General features: G+C 48.8%; 1 protein-coding gene across 2 annotated transcripts in view; it reads left to right on the forward strand.

The window, feature by feature from the left end:
- The first annotated feature begins 2,595 nt into the window (after window positions 1–2,595).
- Window positions 2,596–23,777, forward strand: part of ZHX3 (zinc fingers and homeoboxes 3) — a 45,801-nt gene continuing 24,619 nt past the window's right edge. For both annotated transcript variants that reach the window (XM_064730196.1, XM_064730200.1), the window contains exons 1-2: window positions 2,596–2,691; window positions 19,766–19,872. The gene's annotated coding sequence lies outside the window, so the exon portion shown is untranslated. The remainder of the gene's footprint in view (window positions 2,692–19,765; window positions 19,873–23,777) is intronic.

Consider the following 23,777-nt stretch of genomic DNA (forward strand, 5'->3'; position numbering starts at 1 on the left):
CACTTGGGCACCCTGCAGAAGTGCAGACCCCATCACTTAACTCCAAGGCTCCTTGCCCAGCTGGTTTTCCCCACCAACCTGTACTCCTGGTTCCTGACACACCAACCTTTGCTTGTGCCCCGATGCCCCTGCAGCAGATCCCCAGCTGTGCCATGGCTTTTCTCAGTGATGGCTCGGGGCTTTCCTGAGATGCTGGCAAAATCCAGGCAGGCTGAAGCACAGCTGTAAAGATGCCTTTTCCTGAATGCTGTGCACTGAGCAGGATGCTGCAGGGTCTGGTGAGGGATGGCCAGAGCCGTGGGGCTGGGTGACAGCAGTCAATCAACCCATCAAGCCCAAGGTCCTTGTGGCAGGCAGCTCCCAGGAGCAGCTGCCTGCTGCTGGCAGGGTTTTCATCCCTGACTGACATTCCTCTGCTGTGACCCTCCAGGGAATCCCTGCCAGACACTGGGATGTGAAAGGGCTTTCTCATTATCATGGCCCCTTCTCCCAGCAGGGAGAATCAGCATTTCAAGAGGAGGGGGAGCTTCAGGAAGGTTGGCAGAGCTTCCTGACCCTCAGCTGACTGGGCTGGGGCTCCCATTTCCTTTCCTGGATCAACAAAGAGCTCCAGAGGCTTGTGAAAGGAGTGATTCAGCAAAACAGGATGAGAGGAGAGGCAGAAACACTAAGTCAGCACAGCTGGATGGGGTCAAATTCCCATTCTGTGAAAGCCACTGGGAGCGAGGCTCAGGTGTCCTACTCCCTCAGGCATAGGGACAACTCCTGACAGTCCAGCTGTTCTGGATACCAGCCCTGGAGTCAGGAACACAACAGGAAAACAGCGTTGTTGGTTTTGTTTTTTATTCCCATTCCCAGAAAGATCAAGTCAGACTGGCCTGGCATGCGATGGAGTGGGTGGGAAAGCCATTTTGCCTGAAGAGGAGGAAATGCCATCCTCAGTCCCCAATCACAAGCATTGAAAAAGCTGAATTATAGCAGCAGGACTGGTTGAAACCATCCGTTCTGGTTTAAAAACATGCTCTGCTGATTTGGCTCCTAGTTTCTGACCTGTTGGAAGTTCACATTTCTTCTGCAAACACAAAGGGTTCAAGCTTACTTAATAAAAAAACCCCAGAAAGCTGCAATTCCCACGCAGTTGTGGGGCTCCAAGAGCCAGGGCTTGCAGAGAAATCCAGCAATACCCTCAAACTGGGAGAGCTGAGAGCCCTGGGCAAAACATGGTCCTGAAAAATGAAGTCTCTGAACTGAGAGCCCTCAGCTTTTGTGTCCCAACTCCTGACAATCCAGGAAGGACACACAGTCTAAAGCAAATAGCTTTAGATAAGTGATATATTTACATAAATGTAACTGTGAGCAGGGTCTGACCATCAGCTCCAAATCCAGGAAAAGTGAGATAATGTGCACATTTAGGCAACTGGAAAATCTTTTATCTTTTGTCCAAAGCTGGTGTCTGATTTCAAGACAAGATCTTTCCAAGACACACTTTATTTAAAGGAAATAGTTGGTGCTCGGTTCGATTCCTGACCTGCTCACAGCAGGCTGGGAGTGACGCTGCCAAAGCCTTGGGGTGCAGCGATTTGGGCACCCCAAGCACCTCTCCATTTTGGGGAGTGCCAGGGGGCCAGACAGCAGCTGTAGGGTCCGGCTCACCCCGTGGCTGGACCCCTGAGCCCCCCTCGGCACCTCCATCCATCTCCGGGTGGGACGGCCCCAGCTGCCCGGGGGAATGGGAAAGGGAAGGGGCTGGGGGCTTCCAACCACACACCGGGTCCGCCGCCTCGGACACTGTGCAGGGCTGTCCGCCCCGAGCCGCCCGCGGTTCCTGACAGCGCTGATGGAGATCGGACTCGTGGCCCTCCTCCGGTTCCAGCGGAGCCCCGCGCCGCCGGGCCGGTTCAGCTCCGTGCGGGGAGCGGCAGAGCGCCGGGGACAGCGGGGGCCGGTGTGCGCCGCGCCGTGCCCGGCCCCGGCCGTGGCCGCACGCTCCCCATCACCGTCCCCTCCCCGTGTTCGGGGCTGCCCCCGCTCCGCGCACCCCACGGGCGCTCGGGAGGGTTGCTGCGAGCACTCGGGGGCAAAGCCCCGGTGCAGACGCTCGCCGCACGCCCCGGTGCCCGGTCCAGATCCCAGTCTCGGTGCCCTGTCCTGATCCCAGTCCCGGTGACCAATCCCGATCCCGGTCCAGATCCCAGTCCTGGTTCCCTGTCCCGATCCCGGTCTCGGTGCCCTGTACCGATCCCGGTCCCGGTGCTCTGTCCCGATCCCAGACCCAGTGACCAATCCCGGTCCAGATCCCAGTCCCGGTAGCCTATCCCGATCCCAGTCCCGATGCCCCGTCCCTATCCCAGTCCTGGTGCCCTGTCCCAGTGACCTATCCCGGTCCAAATCCCAGATCGCGGTGCCGGTCCCGGGACGGTCCCGGGACAGCCCCGACCCAGCCGGGAGTCCCCGCGCGCAGGCGCGCTCCGGCGGGCTGCGGTGACGTCAGCGCCCCCCGCCCGGCGATGGAGCCCGGCTGATGCCGGTGTGTGTCGCGCCCGCCCGCCCCGCGCTCCCCCCGCCGATGCCTGCGCTCGGCGGCGCCCGCCCGCCCCGCTGCGCCGCCCGCCCCGCGCTCGGGGCCGGGGCCTCCGCCGGACCGGACCGCCCCGCACCGAGCCCCGCCGAGCCGCCACGGACCTGCCGCGGGTGAGTGAGTGCCCAGCGCCCGGCGCGGCGGGGAGGGTCCCACGCCCCACGCTTCGCTGCCGCCCGCACCCGCTGCCCCCGGTAGCGCAGAGCCCCGGCAGGTGCGGGGCAGCGGGGCAGAGGCGGTCGCACGCCCCCCGGCCCCGTGCGGGGCGCCCACCCGAGGGTCGGAACACGCGTGGACCCCCCCGCCCGCCGCCGCCCCGGTGCGCCCAGCCCAGCCCTGCCCTGCCGCTGGCCGGGGAGCGCTGGGGCCGCGCTGCCGGGGGCTCGCCAGCAATTCAAATTGAAATAAACCCAGTTAAAAATCGGGTCCCGCCGCTCTGGGAGCTTTGCGTGAGCACCGACTGCGTGGGGCCGCCCGGGACCCGCTCGGCTGCGTGGGGCGGCTCGGAGTCCCTCTCCTCAGCGTGGTCTGCGTTGTTTTTCTTTTAGTCTGGGTTTTTAGAGGAAGAAAAGTGCTTTTTTTCTGTCCCTCCCTGGCTGCTCGCTCTATGGGCAGCGGGGCAGCAGAACCCACTCGTGTCGCAGCTGGGGCTGGGAGGGTTGGGCACCGTGGGGATTTTTGGAGTTCCTGGTGCTGCGGCAGTGCCGAGTTTAAAGTGCCGGTGCTTGGGACAAGCCGGGATGTGAGCAGGGACATCTCCCTGTTCTCACAGGTGGGAAAGCTGAGCGGCCGCTAAGTGAGGAGCCCGAGGCCGCACAGGAAATCTGCGGCGAGCCGGGACTGAACCCCAGATTTCCCGTTCGGTGCTTTCCTTGCCTGGCTGGGGGCAGTGGTTTAACCTCACACTCCCGGGGTAAAGTCCTGCCCAGCTCCCAGCCAGGGCTCCTGCGGTGGCAGCCGGGCGTGTGGCCAGGTGCCAGCAGAACGAGGCCTCTGTGCCGTGCGAGCTGGGTCTGGAGAGCAGGGATGTCCCTGTGGATGGGAGCTGGGTCCAAGGTGGAGACTGGGCTTGTGCCACTTGGGTGTCACACTGGCTTGGCACGCTGGCCTGTGTGAGAATTGGCCCCCTCCTGCAGCTCAGGGCACGCTTTGTCTGCACCCCCAAATCTCAGACAATGCTGTTTTTCAAAGGAGCTCCCTGCTACTCTGATTACCTGATGGGAAACTTTTGGGGAAGTGGTAGGTGATGTGTCTTGTAAGGCCATGTGACATACCTTGAAAACCTCATTTACAAGCCTTTCTTGATCTGATTTTTCCAATTTCTGCCCACTAAAAGCATGAACTCTGCCTACTGCTGTAGGGTGGCTCCAGTTGAACAAGGAGGGTTTCCCTGCTCTTCTCCCTACCACCTACTCTGGCTGCAGTCCCCAAGCAAGGATCATAGTGTCCTGAGCAGCACTTCTCCATGGGTAGGAAGCCAGAAGTTTACTTCATTATCTGGAACAGCTTATTCTAAACTAATCTCTGTTTAAGAGATGAAGATGAAGGGAAAACCACTCAGATGCTCAGATGCATTTTATTTACCGTAAAAGAAAACAGCAATTTAATGATAACTTGTATTAACTAGGTTGGGTCTGTGACCTTGATGTATTTTACAATGTAGCTGAAAGACAGAGCAGACTGTTCCAGTCTGTTTATTGTTTCCTCTTAGTGCATCCCAGTAACTCGCAGTACACTGATGCCCACACAGTTCTGCAGTCCTGACCCACCTTTGGGGGTGGGAAAGAGGAGGCTGTTGCATCTGATTTGCTTCAGATACAGCCTAATCTGTAGCTGGTGTTAATTATATTAGAGATGGGTTGGAGTTTAGCATAGGTTTTTCTGACAGGGCTCAGCCTCCGCAATTCATGCTACTGTAGAAAAGCTGTAGTAACTTGAAGCCCTGAAGTCACTTGTGGGAGCACATCCCTATCAATAAATTCCTTGTTGTAAAGCCAAGTGAAACCAGCCCCATGGGGACTGCTGGCTTTCACTGGGGAGGCACAGGGATGGATGCAGGTGGTGCTGACAGCCTGGAGCAGGTGAGCCAGGCTGGTACTGAGAGCCATCTGCGTTGTCAGTGTGGGGAGATTTCAACAGCAGTGTGCCTCCAGTTCTCCTTTATATAAGTGTGTCTCCTCACTCTGCAGGGTTTTCCTTCTATTTAGACTCCCTCCTGCTCCTCCTCTCCAAAAAGGCTTTCCCCTAGTGTATGCGAGCTTTTCCCTCTGCTTTGGTTACTATGGTGCTACTATGTAAAAACAGCTCCTCTTGTAGCTCCTGGAATGATCTGCACCTTGGGTTTGCAGTCCAGCCCTGGGACACGGGCCTGTGTGCATCCCTTGTCCAGCCTTTCCCTGTCTGTGTGGTGGGACAGGTGATGGATGCAGCCTTGTCTGCAGGGCACAGCTGTGCCTTGCTCCCACGGCACCTCCTCCAGGTTTCTGGGCACCAGGATCTCACTGCTTTGTGCCAGGCTGTCACACAGGTGCATCTCTTGCTATTTCTGAATGTGGGACAGGATCTGGGCTGTGGTGAGCCCTGCAAGACCTGCTCACATTCATCCCCTCCAGGGATTGAGCTGATGGCAGAGAGGGCATCAGCACCCCTTGAAAACTGCTGGGAATGGAGACAAACAACTGGGAGTCTGTAGAAACCCGTGCAAACAAAAGGCAGAAGATGGGAGCAGACATCTCCTCCCATCCTGCTCGGCCCCCCCAGCTTGTGCAAGTTAACCCCCCTAGGGCTGGCTTGTTGCTGCCCACTTTGCTGCAATGGGTCCCTTGCTTCCCTTGCCTGATATTATTATTCCTTTCTGGTTTTCCACCTGATTTGCATGTAAAAAAGCATGAGGGAGGTTACCCCATGGAGAGGTCCTTGGTTTGCTCACAGCTAATGTAAATTATCGTTGCCCTCATTCTTGCAGGGGGCTGGGATCACCCTGGAATGGAGGGATTTTGTTGGGATTGCAGGAGCCCAGAGCCAGGTCCAGGTTCCCCCACGCTGCTCATCCTAAGGGTGATTTGCCCCATGCAGACACAGGATCATGCTGAGTTATCTCTTTGCATGAACTCCATAAGAGATAGGAGGATTATGTCATTAACTAAAACACCTGCTCCAGGTGGAATGGGTCTAGTCCAGCTATGGAGCTGTTTTGGAGAAGATCCTGCTTGCACCTGCTGGTGCCTGATGGTCTTTGTGGTGAAGGTCAGCAGCCACTCTCCATCTTGCAGCTGTGATGGCTCTTCTGCTTTGTTGAGTAGGAGTGGGGTGATGCTTCTAATTATACAGGAAGAAGTCTTGTGCTTCTCCCCTCCTTTGTTTGTTTGCTTTTTCTCTTTCTTTTTTTTTCTCTTGAGAAATGTTCTAAATAACAATGCTTAAAATGTAAATGGGGTGAGCTTGCTGAAGTGCCTGGGAAGGCCTGCTTGGGGTGGACTGTGGTGGGGCTCAGGAGCTGGTGATGACACATGGCACAAGAGCAGAGCCCAGGCAGGGGCTGGGTTGTCACCAGAGCAGTCACAGCCATGGCAGCCGTGCCTCATCTCCACGTGGAGGATGCTCTCATGTCCTTCAAAGGCTTTGTGGTTTCTCTTTCCTCTCCCCATTCAGAGGGGCACTGTGAGGGTGCCCTCTCCTTCTTCTACAGGCACAATAAGGGGACATTTAAGTGGACTCCCTTTTATCTGTGCGCTCTTCACTCCTTATTCCTGCTTTTTTTTATTATTATTAGAAATAGAAAAATTGGACAATGAGCCTTCTAAACTGTGTGTCCAGTTGCAGTCATGGCATCTGTAAGGTCCCTCCTACTGCAGGCAAGTGCTGCCCTTGCTCTTCCAGCCAGGTCCCTCATGTGTTTTAGCATTTGCTTGGGGAAAAAAAATGAAATAAAATAACATGGTGTTGAGGTTGCAAAAGTTTCCATTTTAGCTCCACCCACACTCCTGCCCAGTAATGCTCAGAAAATTCAGTCTGGGTGATGGGGCTTTCCTGCCTGCTTTGCTGCTGGGCTGCTTGGGGGGGAAGGGGAACAGCTTTTGGGGTTTAAAAATTTTTTTGAAATTATTATTATTTTAATACAGAGATGCTTGAGAGCCATGTCAGGAATAGGATGGGGAATGAGCTCTGGCACCTGGCTCCTCAATGAAGAGCCTGGATGGGGCAGGTTTAAAGTGTGGGCACTCAAAAATTCACTGAGCAGCAGGCAGATGGATCAGAAAGAAGCTTCCAGAGGGGCTCTGTGCTATTTGTGTCAGTGTTGTTTAACTCTTCTTCTCCTGAAGAAGTGCCTTGGTGTTGTTTTCAGGCTGATTTTGTCCCACTGGTCTAAAGGCATCAGTTTGCTCCTCTGGGAAGGGTAAGAAGGGAGTCAGTTGCTCCTGGAACATGGCTTGGTGTGCAGGATGCTTGCAAATGCTCTGCTCTCATGGCTCAGTAAATAAAGAGGTTTTCATGGGACTTATAAAAAACTTCTCTTTTGGAAATAGGTCAAGCAAATATTTATTTCCCTAAGGTGTCTTGCCAGTGTTGCACAAATACTTGAATGGGTAGTCATTTTATTTTTCACTGCTTTGTTTCTTCCTAAGCACATTCAGTTCTTTTTTTCCAGTGGTGTAGGGACACACATTAATAATTGTATGTAATCAGTGCTGTCCCTCTCTCCATCTGGAAGTCTGTGCATCTTCTGTGGGCTTGTGATGTAAATTGGAAGCTGTGACACTTTTTTCTTTACATCCAGATGCTTCTCTGCTGTGAGGATATTTTTGTTTTCCAAAAGAGTTTCAGGTCAGTGGCAGGCCAGCTGCTGCAATGAATTTCAAAACAAAACTCCCAGAATACAGCAAAGCTCAACATAATGGCCATGCTGGTGTCTTGCTTTCCTGTCCTAAAGCCTCAGCCATGGTTTTGGTGGTGTGTTTTTGGAAAGTAAGTCCAATGCCTGGGTCATCCCACAGATGGAGAGTGCAGTTACTGCCAAAAGCTTGTGCCCTGCTGTCTGCTGGAGCTCCTGTCTTCCCTCAATAATCAGGGATCAGTTGGTATCTGTCTTTAAAGAGGGATTGAAACTTCTTGCCTGCTCTTAAAATGGTAAAAATAAAGAGTTTCGTTAAGAGGACCAAAATTAGGCTTGAAGTTTTGGATACTTGATCTTAGAGCTCTTCATATCCAGGTGTCCTCAGTGTAGGGTAGCAAGGGTTTCTGTTGGAGTGCACTGGAGGACTTGGAGTATATATACTTTGTGTAGGATGTTTGAGATGGGCTTGTCTTGGATGCTTTTTGGTGTGTAGAATATTCAGTGAAGTCTTGGGTCTCTTTGTGAAGGATGCAAAGGACTCCTGGCTCCTGGTGCTTGTACTCAGGGCAGGCTGCAGTGGCTGGAGACCCTCCTGGTGCCTCCAGCTGCTGCCTTGGGGCATGGGAAGCACCAGGATCATTCCAGCTTCCAGTGATGGAAAGCACTGGGCTGTCTCCTGCAGCCTTGCAGAGGTGGTCACCTCTCAAGCAGCACCTTGAGCAGGTGCCTTTGGAGCCCTTGAAGGGGTGAATGTGGTGCCATTTTTCACAGCCCTGCTAAGACAGGTGTTTACACTTTGCATTAAAGGCTAATTGGCTCTTGCATTGTTTCCTGGCTGTGGGGTGGCCCTTGGAGACAGATCAGCCTGACCCGTGCTGGAGGTTGTGCAAGCCTGCTGTGTGCTGTGCTTTGATTTGTTAAACAGGATGTAAAAGCAGGCTCCCCATCTGAAATGCATCCTGCTCTTTCTTTCTTTGCTAGGAATCATTTCCATGTCAGAAAACATTTAAGAGAAGGGAGTGTCTCTGTTTTATAGAGGCAGAGCTGACTTAAACCCAAAAATCCAAGCACAGACCCCCTCAGCTGTGCTGGCACAGGGGAGGCAGGCTGTGGGCTGGGCTGTGAGCAAGCAAATGATGTGAATATTTCATTTAGATCATAATCCACCTGTTGGGCTTTGCTCCCCCAGCCCTGCATGCACTGGGAAGTGCAGCAGATGTTTTAAATGGCAGCCAGCACTCCCTGCTCCAGTGTCTGGCATCTCCATGTTGCTTTACAGGCAGGAAAAACAGACTGAGGATGATGTAGAACTGCTGCTGCAGGTTTGCAGGTCCTTTGTTTTTAGTTGTTTTCTCTCTGTTGTTCTGACTGCTTTGGTGGTGTGGTGCTGTCCTGCTCTCCCAGCCTGTGCTGAGCTGTGGTTGCTCTGCCTTGTGCCTGCATAATTTCTGCAGGTTGGAAATTTGGCCCTGGGAACACAGTACTGCTGATTAGGGCACTAGAAATGAAGGTTCTGTGGAGGAGGTATCGTTTAAATTGGTGTACTGGGGGTTAATTTTGCAAAACCTCTCTCCTGTGAGCAGTCACTGTGTGTCCACCTGCTCCTAAGCCTTTTCCAAGCTCCTTTTGCTACTCTATGCTCTCCTGATTTTCCTGGCATCTTTCTCTTTCTTTGTCAGTTCTTTAGATGTGTTTTTTCACTCCTATTTTCTGCTGTGGGGTCACCTGTGTGTTTTCCTTTGGTGTTGCAGGACATTGCTTTTCTTGTAAAACAGGATTTAGGTCTCTGAGCAGCTTGTGGGTGCTGAGCAGTTTGTGGCAAGCAGGAGATTGGGGTGTTTAAAGGAATTTTAAAGCCTTGGTGCTCCTACTTTGATCTTCTCTGGCACCTGGGATAGGCTTTGATTATTTGTTTGTTTTTGTAGTTTTCAAGGGGATGGTTGGAACGGAGAAGGTGGGGATGAGAAGCAGCCCTTGCTTTGAGGGGTAACACAAATAAACAGCACTGACAGGCAAACACTGCATCCCTTGTGTGCTCAAAGCCCTGCTGTTGACAATATTGTTGTGCCTGTCCAGGTGAAATGAGATGGTAAATAGTATTTGAGATGCAGCAGTGAAATTAGGGATCTCTCTGCTGAGTATCTCTGAACAAAAGGGTTTCCATAAGGAAGACCTGAGGGCAGGATAATGTGGTCCCTGCTCCTGGGTGTTGTTGGGTGTTGCTCTGTCCCTTGTGCTCTCCTGGTGTGAGGATGAAGCCACCAAGGTCCCCCAGAGCTGCTCATGGGGCAGGGACATCATTCCTGCCTCTGTGTGGGCATTTCAGCATTGCTGGAGCCTTGCCCTTGGAAATGGGGGCTCGTTCCCCACCTGTGGGGAGATTTCCCTTCCTAATTGCAAATATCAGCCAAGTGGAAAAGGATATGGTTGGTGTGAGGCAGTGGAGGATGGGGGAACAGCAGAGGTGTTGATGCACATGGGAGGGTTGCATTGCCTTCCCAAAATATCTGCTCTGTGGATTTCATTTCTGCTCCAGTCCCTAATGCTGGGAAATGCCTTGTGCATCTGCTCTGCTGGGGCTGAGTCTGTCAGGGCATTGTAGGCATGAGGCTGGGAACAAAATGAGAAAAAAATCCCCATGTTGAATGTAAAATGTCATTGATTTCTTTCTCTATTTTTTTCTATTTTTTCCTCTAATTTAATCAATTCCCTACTGGGTTGTAAATTCCAAATGTGAATGGGAAATAATCTCACCAGTACAATAATTAGCATGTAACCAGCAGATGAAGAAAACCCAAACTGCTGAGCTGATTGGTGAATGCTGACTGTTTTTCGAATTAATTTCAATAATCACATCTCCCATTAAAAAGAAGACGGGGTGGGGAGGAAGTCTTAAATTTTCGTCAAGCTCAATGTAGCGAAAAATGGTATGTGCAGTGTAGCTGTGCTGCATGTGATTAGAAGAAAGAGCTGAGGGAGGTTCCTGGAGCTGAATTAGCAACAAAGTATTGCCAATTTTACAACCAAGTAGCTCAATTTCACCTGCTTTTTTTGAGAAGAGAAATAGAATTGTAAGTGAAATATCCATAATTTTATGTAGGTGTCTAACAGTAAATAGTCTTCTAGTAGAGGAAAACATTCCCTTGCAGTTGTGCTTTGCTGCAAGATGCAAAAACAAGTCCACTGGAGTAGTAGTGAAATATGGTCATTAGCAGAAATATGTTTAGTGTGCATCTATCCAGCTCCTAAATATTTTATTCTTGTGCTTTGAAGGGAGAGTTGGAAATTGGAGTTTGGTGATTTCAGAGCATCCAGGAGCTGCACACCCTCTTGGCACAGGGATCTGCAGCCCTGCTCTGCCCTGCCTTCCTCTCCTGCTGTTTTCTGGCTGGTTCTGCCCCAAAGGTGGGTGGTTTGGAGGATTTAGAAATGCTCTCTCAGCCCTGATACCTGCAGGTGTCACATCCAGACAGCACAAGGAAAGGTCACCTCTGCAGGGCTGTACCTGGCAGCTGGTCTAATTATGCACCTGAGTTCACAGTTAGGATTAGCAGAGATGATTTTATCTCCTAATGATGTTTTTCCCCTGGTGGCCATGGCCACCTCACCCTCAGGGCTTGTTTTCCAACAGCAAAGCACAGGTGATGCTGCTACCAGCTGTTGGACCAGAGCATCACTTTAGAGGTGCTTTTCCATTCCAGTTTAAACTAATTTTTCAGAACATTTGTGAAGTTGTGATAGAACTTGGTGCTTGTAGGCTTAAATTTTTTCATTTAGAAGTGCAGGGATGGTCTGCAGCCATAGGCATACAAGAGGTGGGTCCACACTGTCCTGCAATGGTGAGAAATCCTGGAGTGTGTGATGATAGAGCCACCTTTTAATTAATGAAAAATGCTCATTCTGGCATGAAGCTGGTGATCCCATGTGCTCCCTGTTTCCATTGTGGGGAATGACACCTGCCCAGAGCCAGGGCAGTGACAGCCAGGAGGGAGAGCAGGTCCCACAGAGCATCTCTGGTGTGTGGCACTCAGGTCCTCTCCCTCCCAAAGCCTCAGGATATGCTGGTGTATGATATTATTGTAATATATTATTTAATTTGAAAAAGCCAGGCCATCCTATGTGCTTTGAGACAGAATTTATTTTATCAATTTGAGCTTGGTGTGCTGCGGGAAGGTTTGCAAGTGGAGCACTATGGGATTTTCTTGGCATGTTTTCCTAATGTTAGAGACTGTCTCAAAGAAGAATCACATTGTTTCATTTCCCCTCCACACTTGATTTTTTTTTTTTTAAACCTAATGCCAACAACCCTACAATAACCAGTGAGTGACTATGCACATTCTGCACCCAGTTTGTTTGGGTTTTTGTGAAAAGCAAGATTTAGCTGGCAATCATGTTATGAGTTATCGATAAAAATGTATGTTTTGTACCATCTCACTGATGGCTTTTGCTTTTTAAAAATGCAATTAATTGAGTTAGAGATTTGAAAAAAATCAAAGCAGAGACTCAGAAAAGTCATTTGAGGTGAGTAAACGACTTGGCTTTTTTGTTTAAAGAAAGCTCAAAAAATGGCCCACTGCCACTGTGTATGTTAAGGGTACCTTAAATACAGTGTCCTTCAGTGCTGACAGGCATCCCAAACACCTTTTGTAATAAACCTCTAATTATAGCTTAGTGACTTTGTAGGTTCTCTGGATCAGCTTGGGAATATTGCACTGAAATTAGGGAGAATATTTCTATTTTCTGTGTCTTATGTGTGAACCAGATTCAGAGCAGGACTTGGTGAGTGTGGTACAGAGTGATGTATTTATGGTGTGTTAGAGAGTTGTGCTCACTGCTTCAGGATGCACTTTTGGGGTTAAACTCTGCATTTTGGGAACTGCTTCCTGCATGCAGCAGTGTGGATTCCTGAATCCAGAGCCCAGCTGAGCTGGTTGGAAAGGGCTCGGCCGGTGGCCAGTGCCTGCAGCCCATTGCTGCCTCCTGATGTCTGCCTCTTGGGGCCCTTGGATTGCAGCCCAGCACTCAGAACCAGAGACTTCAGTGAAAACCTCGCCTTCTTAAAGGGAAACAAAACCTCCAGAGCTTTGTGGTTGTGGAGAAGAGCTGGAAAATGGGAATTCTTGGGCAGAGAGTGGCAGGGAGATGCATTAGCCTGGTTGTTTCCCAGTATCCCAGACTGGGAACAGTGCCATGGGGTCCTGGGCTTGACTTTTGGCTTTAGAAGTTGGCATGGCAGACAGTGCTAGGTTGGTTCATTTCTCCTCTGTTTATTTGTTTCTTCCCCCCTTCATTTTCATACTGTCTCCTGGGAGATTCCAGCTGAAGTCTATTAATTGCTGAGATGTTTCTTTTCCCCCTTGCCGTGGATGCCGGGTCCAGTTTGGCCGCGCGTTGTTTTCTGACACAAAGGGAGGAGCAGCAGGACAGAGGAGCTGTGCTTGTGTTGGGTGTCTGTCTATCTGTCCTGCACAGGTGCCCTGGAGGTGTTACACACTCGTGTTTGGGCTCAGCACATTTCCACAGCAGCAGCACAGCCACTGCTCTGTGCCACCAAGGCTTGTCCCCCATCAGGAGCTCTGTGTGTCCCCCAGGTTTTGATGGACCTTGCTGAGGCTTTATTTATATTTCTCTTGCAAGCCTAAGCTGGAGGTTTGTGAGATGGCTGATCTGATGCTAAGGGATAACTTTGGACAGTTTTCTGTTGCTCCAGAAACTCTTGGAGGGGTCTGAGAAGTCGCCCCCCAAAAAGCAGTCACCAGTGGGACACTGCAAAATCCTGAGGATGGATTAAATCAAGAGATAATTCATCAAAAGTTCCTTCTGCTTGACCATCAGTTCTTGAAAATCTGGATCACTTTGCCCTCCTATTTGAGAGATTTTCTCCAGAATTGTGTATTTTCCCCCATCCTGATCAATCTGAGGTCCTCATGACCCCAGAAGATGGAGTTTCTCTTATGCTGATGCTCTCTGCAAGGGCATCTTTTCTCTCTCCAAGTATTTTGGAGCTCGTGATAAAATTGCAAGGCTTTGGCAGTGCCCATTTGGGTGCTATTTGTGTGCCAAACCCTGCTGAATGCATCTTTTATCACAGATTTGTAACAGTAGCTGTTGGAGGGGAGCTTCACGGGAGAAGTACTTTCAGAAGAATGCTTTGTAAGGGAACACTGTCCTGCAAAAAAAAAAAAAAAAAAAAAAAAAAAAAAAAAAAAAAAAGAAAAAAGGACCTTGCAGGCAAAAAAGAAGAAAAACCTCAACATTTTTCATGTTCTAAAATTTGCCCATTAATTTGGGTGAATCAGGTTTTGCTTCCATTTCTAGACAATTTTGTCTGTCCTCTTTGTACAAACGAGGACTGTTACGCTCTGGGCATTTTTTGAGGATGGAGAAAAAGAAAAAAAAGACATTTAGGTTCAGCTAAGAAATGCCAGAATCCTTGCTTTGTGTGACTGTCCCCAGGCTGAGCCCCAGCCAGGTCCCTGCAGGAGCTGGGACTGGGACCCAGCTGGCACTCTGCTCAGGCTGGCCCCATTCGTGGTGTGGATGAAGATGGATCTGCTCTTCTGGTCCATGTTAATAGCAGAATTTGATGAGGAGAAGGGGCAGGAGGGTTTCTGAGCAGGACATGGAGTGGTAATGGAGGGTGTGCAGCCTATGGGATGGGGCTGTGGAGTGCTCAGCTCTTGTCTCTGCTCAGGTCCCACTGATGGTCCCTTTGTGGTCACTGTAGAGTTGAGCTGTGTCTCTGCAAGAGCCTGGGATTCCTCAATAAACACAAAGCCTGTCCTCCCACATTTCCCTCATAATTATCAGTGCTTTTCCTTTAATAAAAGGATTTTCATGGGAAAACTTGCCTTCAAATCACACTAGAGTCCAAAAGTGTTCTGGCTGCTGAGCATCCCCTCTCCATGAGGAGGGACATGGTGCTGAGCTCCATTTCCAGTTTTGGTTTGGACCATCATACATTGTTCTTAAGTAGCCATTTACTCTCCTTCCCTTTTCTCTGGCACAGGAGCAAGAGAATAAAGCATTAAAAAAGGAATGTGATTATAATCCTGTAAAAACTGTCAAAGGAATTTGGCAGTGGTTGCAGCCTGTGAGTGTAATACATAATATTATATTCATTTTTTAAAATGATTAGATTTCAAGGTGACAGTTTAAATGACAAGTCACCTTAAAAAGATATAATGGACAGTGTAAAGACTGTCAGTGTGGTTTTTCTTTGCTAACTGGGGAGTTTTCAAGGTCTGTGCACCCCCTAAAAAATAGGAACCTTTGGTTTTTGGCAAGCTGCATGTGGAAGCTGAGAGCAATGAGGTCCCTTGTATTAATAATTTGTATTATAATAGCATTGTCACTGCTGGCTCCCAGGCTTTTTTTATCCCTGAGTTAATGGCAGGGCTGCCTGTCAAAGGGAATTTTTTTTTTGGAAAAAAACTTGTTTTTGCTTTTGTTGTCTCTCTGCTCCCACAAAACTGTGAATGGCACCAGTAACTGCAGCTGGGAGGGGCTGAGATGAGGGCAGAGGAAATGTTCAGCCATGTTATTGAGTGTATTGACAATTTAAATGTGCTATTCAGCATGGGAAGCAGATCCCAGGGGACTGACAGAGTTCCCCATCCCAGAATATCCCAGCAGGAGCTGGAGCTAAAAATGCCAAAACCTCCAGGCAGTGCAGGAATGGAGCCACAGCTTCCCACATCCTGCTCTGGCCTGGGAGTTTGGGATGAAAGGGAAACCAGTGCTCTTCTGTTTCCTCAACTGGAAAATCACACAGATGATCACAGCCCCATCACGTCTTGAATAAAACATGGAACAAAGTGATGATTACTGCTCTCAAATTATAATTTAATCTAATAATAGTTAAATTTATTAATAGTTAAGTTTAATGATAGTTAAATTTATTAATAATAGTTAAATAGTTAATAATAGTTAAATTTATTTAATAACAATTAAATTTATCTCTCTGTGTGGTTCTGAGAGCATCCTTTGGGCAGTGAGATGAAAATGAGAGGAGTGGGAGTCTGTTGTTTCCTTTTCTTGGATGAGAAGCTGACTACCATTTGCTGACTTTTAATGCACTATGTTGTATACACCTGTTTGGTTGTTTTTAAACCCAACCTGAACAGGATTTGAAATTTTTAAAACTCTGCAATAGGAATTTTTAGCATCATGGGAATATTCCATAATTCCTTCTCTTTGCAATGGAAAAAATTATTCCAGCAGACATGGACTGGACCATGATCTGCTTGTAAATTCTTGGGGATTGGGCATAAAACTCAGCTGAAAATAAACATCAGCATCAGGAGTAGTGTAGTGTAGAAGGATGGGGGAAAGTGTCCTTGTCTGGTTCAGGCTGGAGGAGATGCAGAGCATTGCAAGGAGAAGGACTGGAGGTCTGGAAATCCCTGGGCTGAACAAACCTGAGCTGTTTGGCTCTAGATGGGAGAAGAGCAAGGCAGGAAAAGCATCTTCAGGTCTGAAAGGGAAGGAGGTGGTTGCTCTCTGTGTACACAGCGGAAAGAGCAAGAGGTCACAGCCCTAAAATTGTAGAGAAAAAAGCTCAGATTAAATAATGGGCAAAATTAAGGCCAAAATAATTTGCTTGAAAGTAACAACAGGATTTGATGGTCTGAAGTGCTTGTGGAGCATCAGTTTTCAGAGGTTTAAACAACTTGGAAATATCTTTCTGATATTTCTTGATGGTCACTAATGCATGAGGCAGATGCAGTTTATTCCCCTGCAGTGGGAGTTGTCCTGTGCTCCCTTCCCTCCTGGCCTGGAGTGGTGAGGCTGGAGAAGGTTGTTTCTCGTCTAAAATAAGCAAAAGATGAGAAATGTTCTGTGGCTTAAATTTTCAGGCACTTAAAAAAGATTGAAGTGACTAAACATAATGTAAGTCTGCATGCCTCCCTACAAATGCAGATGTTGCCTAGAAATATTTTATGCTCTTTTGTTCTGAAATTGAATGTTATGGACATTAAATTGTACAACTTGTCTCTCTCAGTGGTGAAGCTTTTCCAGGATGCTGGTTCACTTGAGTTGGAATAGACAGAGGGGAGAGAATGATGTTGCTTTTAGTACAGCTATTCTTCTTTGAAAAAATATCAATGAAGTTGAGTTCCCAGCTCTGTAAATACTGGAGAAATAGAAACAGCCACTCTAGAGATCCTGGATGGTAACTTGTCAGTCCTTTAATTGTACCTTGGGAATGGTAACTCTTAAAATCAGTGTTCCACAAGCAGCAGAGGCTGCAGGGCCAGAGGAGGTCTCACATGTACGAGAAGTTTCCTTCAGTTCCATGTGGACACCTCAGGAAGGTGCCCATCTCTGCCAAAGCTGGGATCCTGCAAAGTGCCTTCAGAGCTCAGCTATTTCCTGGTTCTGAGAACTGCAAGAAAAGGTGAGGCATCCCTCAAAGCATCTCCTTTGGAGGCTGGTGGGCAGGGGGATTATTTTTGTGTTTTTCAGTATAATTTTGTTCTTCTTCAGCCCAAGCTCTGTGTGGACAGAGAGGTGGGCTTGGGGCTGCTGTGTCTGCTTGTGTGAGTCTCAGGGTGAACCAGGTTTTGCTCTGCAAGGAGGTTTTATTCTGGGACAGCCTAGTTCCCTTTTCAGTCATGTAAAAAAAAAATCCCGAAAGAGAGCAAGAAGATCTGTTAAGATCCCAAAAGAGAACTAACAGCTGTTGAAGAAAATAAATCTGAGGTGGGGTTGTCAGGTAAAAGGAAAACAGAATAATCTCTATTTTTGAGCCTTTGCAGTGGATTTCATTTTGAAATGTTCAGTCACTTAGTGGTGCTGGAGTTTCTCTCTCCCCTTTCATGAGCCTGCTGGTTCAGACATTGCAGTGCTAAACCTCCAGGTGCAGTAAGATGTCTCACTGTGTGTGTTGAATTTGCTATTTGGGGAAGATACTCTCCCTTCTGGAGCTGTGTGCAGGGTTTGAGCTGCTCAGTCAAGCCTTGGGAAGCCTTGGGACAGCAGTGGGATGGTAATGATGGCTGTGGTTCTGGCAGACACTGCAAATAACTGAGACAGAAGGACCTCAGTGTATCTTGGCTGTTGGACACTGGGATTTTAATATCTGAAAGAAGTTAGGGAGAAAAGCATGCCTTGGTTGTCCTTGTTGCTGTTCCAGTTTCAGTGATAAGCAGCTGAGCTGTTTGCATGTTCTGCTCTGAGGAAAGCCCAGTCCCTGCCCTCTCGCCCCAGCCCCCTCTGAGTTATTCTTCTCGAAGCAGCAATTCCAGGGAATCCAAGGAGGAGCTGCCAGGGTAATCATGGCTCATGGTGCCAAATTTGCAGGGGCTTTACTCCATATTTCAGAACGAGGTTTTGGAAGACTCAGATTTATCTCTGCCTCCAGCTTAAGTTTCTATTTAAGCCACCTTTAATTTCTTGAAGCGCGAAGCCGCTCTGACTGCTGTGATCGAGGTCACTCTTTAATTTAGGTACTCCAAGGAATGCAAAATCTTGTTTGCTGAAGTCTTAGGCATATGCTGAATCCCTAAAGGAGTGTGTGAAGGATATTAAATGTACCATGGCACAGGGAGAGGAGAAGCACTGTTGCAGGAGGAGGAATGGCAGATAAGCAGTGTTATCGCTCAGTTTGGGAGTTGCTGGGGTTGTGCAAGTCAATATAGGACATTTACACAAATTTCTGGAATAAAAACCCACTCCATCAGCAGTCTAGTATTTGTTTCTTATTATATGTTAGATTTTTTCTGGCACAGCAAAGTTTGTCACCTGTTATGTCAAGGTCTCGGCATTCAACGCTGGGATCTTTCCAAGTGTGCTGAAACCTAATTGGTTAGGGGTGAGCCTTCCCTTCATTTTAGGGGAGGAAAAAAAAGAAAAGCGAGGAAAAAAGAAAAAACTGTGGCATCTAAAGCATTTTTTCTTGTTCTCTCAGGTCTTGTGATTTGCCAGACTTAGGCCTCCTGATTTTTCTCCCCTCTGGTTCTGGGCTTGCTTTGCTTTTCTTGTGAATTAAATAGGGAGAATAATGTACAGCAAATAATTTATAACCAATAACATTGAGAAGCCAGCACTGCAGGTCTGGGGAAAGCTTTCTCCAAGCATGGCTCTGCAGCTGGGAACATTGGGACACCTGAATGCTTAGTGAGGGAAAACCTTTGTGTCCTTCTACCCCTGTCCAGTTGCTCTGTTTTTGTTTTGTTTTTTCTTTAATCCTGCTGAGTTTGGTCTGTAAAACTACAGCCCAGAGAAGAAATTTCTTGTATGCAGGATGTTGGTTGGGTTTGGGGAGCCCTTTCCTGACATCTGTGCCTGTTATTTGGTGAAATCTCTCTGTGCCACGTACTTATTTAATCCAAGAAATGCCGCAGTTGTGTGCAAAGCATGTGGTCAGCAGGATCCAACCTGAGCAGCAGATCAGTGGGACCCTGGCAGGGAACTTTAGGGACTGGGGCTGGCTGAAGCACAGGGACACTGCACAGAATCATAGAATCACAGGATGGTTTGGGTTGGGAGGCACCTTAAAGATCACATAGTTCCAGCCCTCCTGCCCTTGGGCATGGGACACTTGGGACATGCTGCTGGGAGAGGAGGACCTGTCACTGCTCAGGCAGGAGCAACAAACAACTTTAAATTTTCCTTTACTTGTGCAATCACAACCTAATTTTCCTGGTTTTCATCTTTGTTCCAAGTTCTGGCTCACCTTTTCCCAGGGTGACTCTCTGTTTTTCAATATGCTGTTTTCTCCCCTGCTCTGAACTTAATCCCAGAAATCCACTTGGCTGCTTATCTCTTTAGACAGTAAGTTTAGAAATTAGGAAATACATGGAGCTGGCTTTGCTGCTTCTCCAGTGGTGAGGGAACAGGGATTGGATGGCAGTGGGGGGAAATGAGGGGAGAGAAGAAGGCCACAGCTATGAGCAGAGCTGTATGTTATATTTAGCTGCTGCTGTGGCTGTGGCAGTCAGGGTGCTGTGGTTGCTGCTCTAAATATGTTTTGGCCAGTTGAGGTTTCCAGCCCTGGAACGGACCAAGCCCACAGGGAGCTGGGCAGCAGTGTCGCTGGTTTCCAGCACAGCCACTGGTTTCCAGCACACTGCAGCTGGGGGATTGCTTTCACTGGGTTCAGGGCTTGGTGATTAATTCAACAGTCTTGATTATCTTCTGATAAATAATGTCTTTACTAACTGAGAGGGGGAAAAAACCCCAAATATGGGTGTTTGGGGTGCTTCAGGGGGATGTACTATGGGAGCATGGCAGGGTGGCACCTCAAACTGATCAGTGTTTTATTTTTGCTTTTAGCCTTTGCTAACCAAGGGCTGCCTTCTCCTTTAGGAGTGCAGCAGTAATTTTTGGTGTCATGTCTTCTCTTCCAGCCCTGAATCCTGGTGCTACTGAGGCAACTGCAGGCACTTTAAAGATGTGGGTGAGCACAGAGGAGGGGCAGGAGAACGACAGGCTCAGGACGTGCTCCCTCGAGCAGGTAGGACACTGCTGTCACCTCAGTGCTGTGTGGGATGTGAAACCTTCTGTGCTGTGCAGCCTGGGCAGGGAAATGTGGTGTTTGCAGAGTGTCACAGAGATCCCTGATGGCTGAAGGAATGATCCTGCAGTGGTTGGCTCACTGCCTTGAGAGCAGGGGCTGCTCTGTGGTCAGATCAAGCTTGGCTTATGCTTCCAGGTGTCCCTGAGAAAGGGGAAATTTTTATTTTCTTTGCTTTTGGATATCACTCTGTGAACAAAGCAGAGTTCAGATAGCCTGTGTGTTTGTACTTTTCTCCTGGCTGGCCCCTCTATCTGTGTGCTAGTTGCTGATTTACTTTATTTCCATATCACTTAATAAATATCCATCTGTCCCATGGTGTGGATGAAGGGTCAGGAGAGCAATGCTTTCTCTCTTTGGCTTCTGTGGATGGAAGAAGTGTGCTTGGAAATAACACTCCAGTTTTCCATCACACCGTTCCAGGCTTTTGAAGAAGAAATTGGGTCTCACAGCAGAGCCAAGCCATTTTATTTGTACAAAAAGTAAGCTCCATGCTTGAACATCAGTGAGCAGACTGGCAGGGAATTTGTTCACCCAGTTCATGGCTGTGTGATAAATGGCAGTGTCCCTGTGGAAATGGGGATTTTCAAACCCCGCAGTGGTTTCTACCCAGCTTGTGCCACATCTGGAGACTTTTTGTTTCTAGACTTTATTAAATAATCAGCATTGGGAGTACAGGAACTGGACTGATGCTGTTTGCTGCAGCTTTCCTGACACACTTCCAGTTCTGCAGCCTGTTAAACTGGTAGGAATAAACTAAAGCACCCTGCTGGAGCATGTGATGTGCTGGGATCCACGTGCACCCTCAGCCCCCTGAGAGCTGTCCTCCTTGAGGTTCCCTCCACTAATTGCATCTAGGTGGGTCCTCAAAACCTTATGGCAGTAATTGTGCAAATGCAGTGAACATTGTGGCTCTCTGGTGGTCTGGCTGTTATAAACAGAGAATTTTGCAGGAGGAAGAGGGTGAAGCTTTGGTAGCTTTGTAAGCAGAGTTGGTCTCTAAGGAGGGAAAGTAGGGAGAAGGAGCATTACATTTTATATTTGCCATGGAAATACAGCAATAATGGATGTGGATGGTTCATGTGGAAGGTGTCTGGGTAAATAAGAAGGATTCCTTTGTGTTCCATCTGCAGAAAAAGACATTGTTCATTACTGAAGGGCAGCACCCAGAGATGGCTTGTGGCCTTGTAGCTCTGTGCCATCCTCCCTGCAAGCTCATGCTCCTGTGCTGGCCCACAAAGGATTTTCAGTATCTTCTCTGGGAGCTTTAAGAGCTAAGCTGGGGATCTTTGCTGCAGAAGTTGGCTCCTTTCTCTCTGCTCCTCCTTTCCCCCCACCCTCCTGTGGTGTCCTCTCCCTCCCAAAATTCATTTGTTTTTAAAACGATTGTGCCATTGTGTGCATCAATACGTGCATGGCTTGTCTTGTTTTTCTCTTGGCCTGAAAGTGCAAAGCAAATCTGTTTATGGTTTTGGTGAGCTAATTCTTCCCCACCCTAGATTTTTAAATAAACTCTTTCTTTACCAAGCTTGCAGAGCTTGCAGGATGTATTGAAGTAATGGGAAAAATATGTTGTGTGTTAACCTTCCTTTTTTGTAAAACTTTATTTACAAGACCCTATTCCTGGCAGTGCATCTGGGAAGTGAATATCTGGATGCTGGAGAAAGTAGAAGGCTTTGAAATAGCAAAATGGGCATTTAATGCATTTGGGGAGGAAATGTTTTGAGGTTTCCACATTCAGCGCTTGCATTGTGAAGCAAAGTCTGGTGAGCTGTGCTCAGTGGTCCCTTTAATTATTTATCTTTGCCTGCAAATCCCAGTTTCTGGGCTGGGCTGTTCCCTGGGCTGTCTGTTACCTTCAAACAGGCTCCTCCAAGGCAGCTGCTGACCCAGACCCTGCAGCTGAAGGTAAGAGCAGCAAGGAATGCTCTTGGCCTGTAAATAGTGCCTTGGATTAAGGGCTTGGTATGTCACTGGTGTGTTGGAAATGTTATTTTTGCCTCTTGATTTCATCCTTCCTGCAAATCAATCTCAGACCTGTCTGTTTAGGTTAACAGCCATCTCTGCATCCCTGTGGGGGTTGCAGAGCTCTGAGTGCAGCATTTTCACCAGGGTGTGCTGGCTGCTGGAGGCAGAGCTCAGCTCTGCTGTGGGGGCACTGGGGGAGCCCCAGGGACACCCCTGGCCATGGTGCCTGGCTGCTGCCTTCCTTCCTAACCCTTTCCTGCCTCTTTCCTGTAGCCTGCCCTGCCTCGCCTCCAGCCTGGCTGTGAGTTATTTCTAGCGAAAACTGAGCTGCTTGTGGCTGGCCATGGGGCAGAAGCTCTCTGTGGGGCTTTGTGCAGCCTGGTGTAGGGTTGGTGTTCCTGCCCATAACAGCAGGGCTGGACTGAGATGTTCTTTAAGGTCCCTTCCAATGCAAACCATTCTGTGATTCTATGGCCATGACATGTGCAAATGCACTTCTGCAGCCCCAGCTCTGTAGGGCTTGGCTGAGGCCTCTGGGTACTCCTGTAACATAAATAAGCAGGAGTAGGATTTCAAAGCAAGCAAATTTTTGCCATAGTTGATGTCACGCCTCTTCAGCCCCGTGTTCAGGGCCCAAGGATCTGCAGGCCCACAGCTGCTAGTTTGGTCTTGTTGCTAATAACCCTGGGGAGGTGTTTGTGCTGAGCTGGTTCTTGCAGAGGGCTGAGGGGCTCACCCTGATCTGATGGAGTCAGGGAAGACAGGATCCATGGTGGGACAACACGAGGTGCTGTCCCAGAACTGGTGCCCTGTGTGAAGCTGCAGCCCTGGGTGTGCTCCTCACTGGGGTTTGTGGTGGGCAGTGACAGCAGGGACCTCTGGTGAGTGGCCTTAAAGGGCTGGGGCAGGGTTATCCCACTCATGCTGCCCTTCCACCCAGAGCCTCTGCTCTGCCAGTGAAGAACAGATGGGGAAAAGAGATTTCATTTCCTCACCCCGAGAGGTAAATTTTCCACAAGAGTTTGTTCACCTGCAAATCTGCAGCAGAGCTCAAAGCAAAGAATTCCCCACGCAAAGGCTTTGCAAAACAGGACTGTCCTCTGTCCTTGTAATTTGGTAGCATGTGGGGTTTCTTTCTGTAACAGAGTCTTGGAAGAGGTGAAGCTCTCTCTTTTCTCCTTTTCTCTCTGTTAAGCTGGCAGTGTTGGTGCTCCCTGGGAAGGTGATGGCTGGGGGCTGGCACTGCCCAGTGCCCCTCAGTCCCCAGGCAGGGCTGTAGCCCTGAGCATGGAGCTGTGAAGCCTCTCTTACCTCCTCTTTTCCTATCCCCCCAATCAGTATGTGTAACTGCAAAGTTCCCCAACTTGCAGATCAGATGGAGTTTTCCAAATGCCTTTGCATCCTTTTCCCTCATCTCTCCCTTCCTACTCTTACTTCTTACTGACCTGTTTGCTCAGGACATGTATAAAATATCAGTGTGACAAATTAAATTGCTGGTACTCAGAAAGATGAGGCCACTGGATGCATAAACTTCTTGGCTAGCCCCACACTAACAGTTTTGACTCCTGCCTCTCACATTGTATTTTGTGAAAGGCAAATTCCATCCTGCATGTCCCTTTCCAAACCTATTGCCCAACACTCCCACTCTTTGTCACCAGCTGAAAGGGATCTGAGCACTGCAGATATGCACAGATGTGGTTTGATGGTGTGTGCTGTTACAAACCACATCTGTGCATCAGGAGCGTTTGGCTTTGCTGTTCTTCCCCCTGTGCTGGGGTTTGGGATGTGCAGTGGCTCTGCTGTTCTCTGGTTGGTGAGCAGTGCCCCAGGAAGGCTCTGGGGGCTCCAAGAGCAGGAGAGCCCCAGGAGCAGCACTT

Source organism: Zonotrichia leucophrys, chromosome 20, assembly GCF_028769735.1.
Source record: "Zonotrichia leucophrys gambelii isolate GWCS_2022_RI chromosome 20, RI_Zleu_2.0, whole genome shotgun sequence".
Lineage (NCBI taxonomy): Eukaryota > Metazoa > Chordata > Aves > Passeriformes > Passerellidae > Zonotrichia > Zonotrichia leucophrys.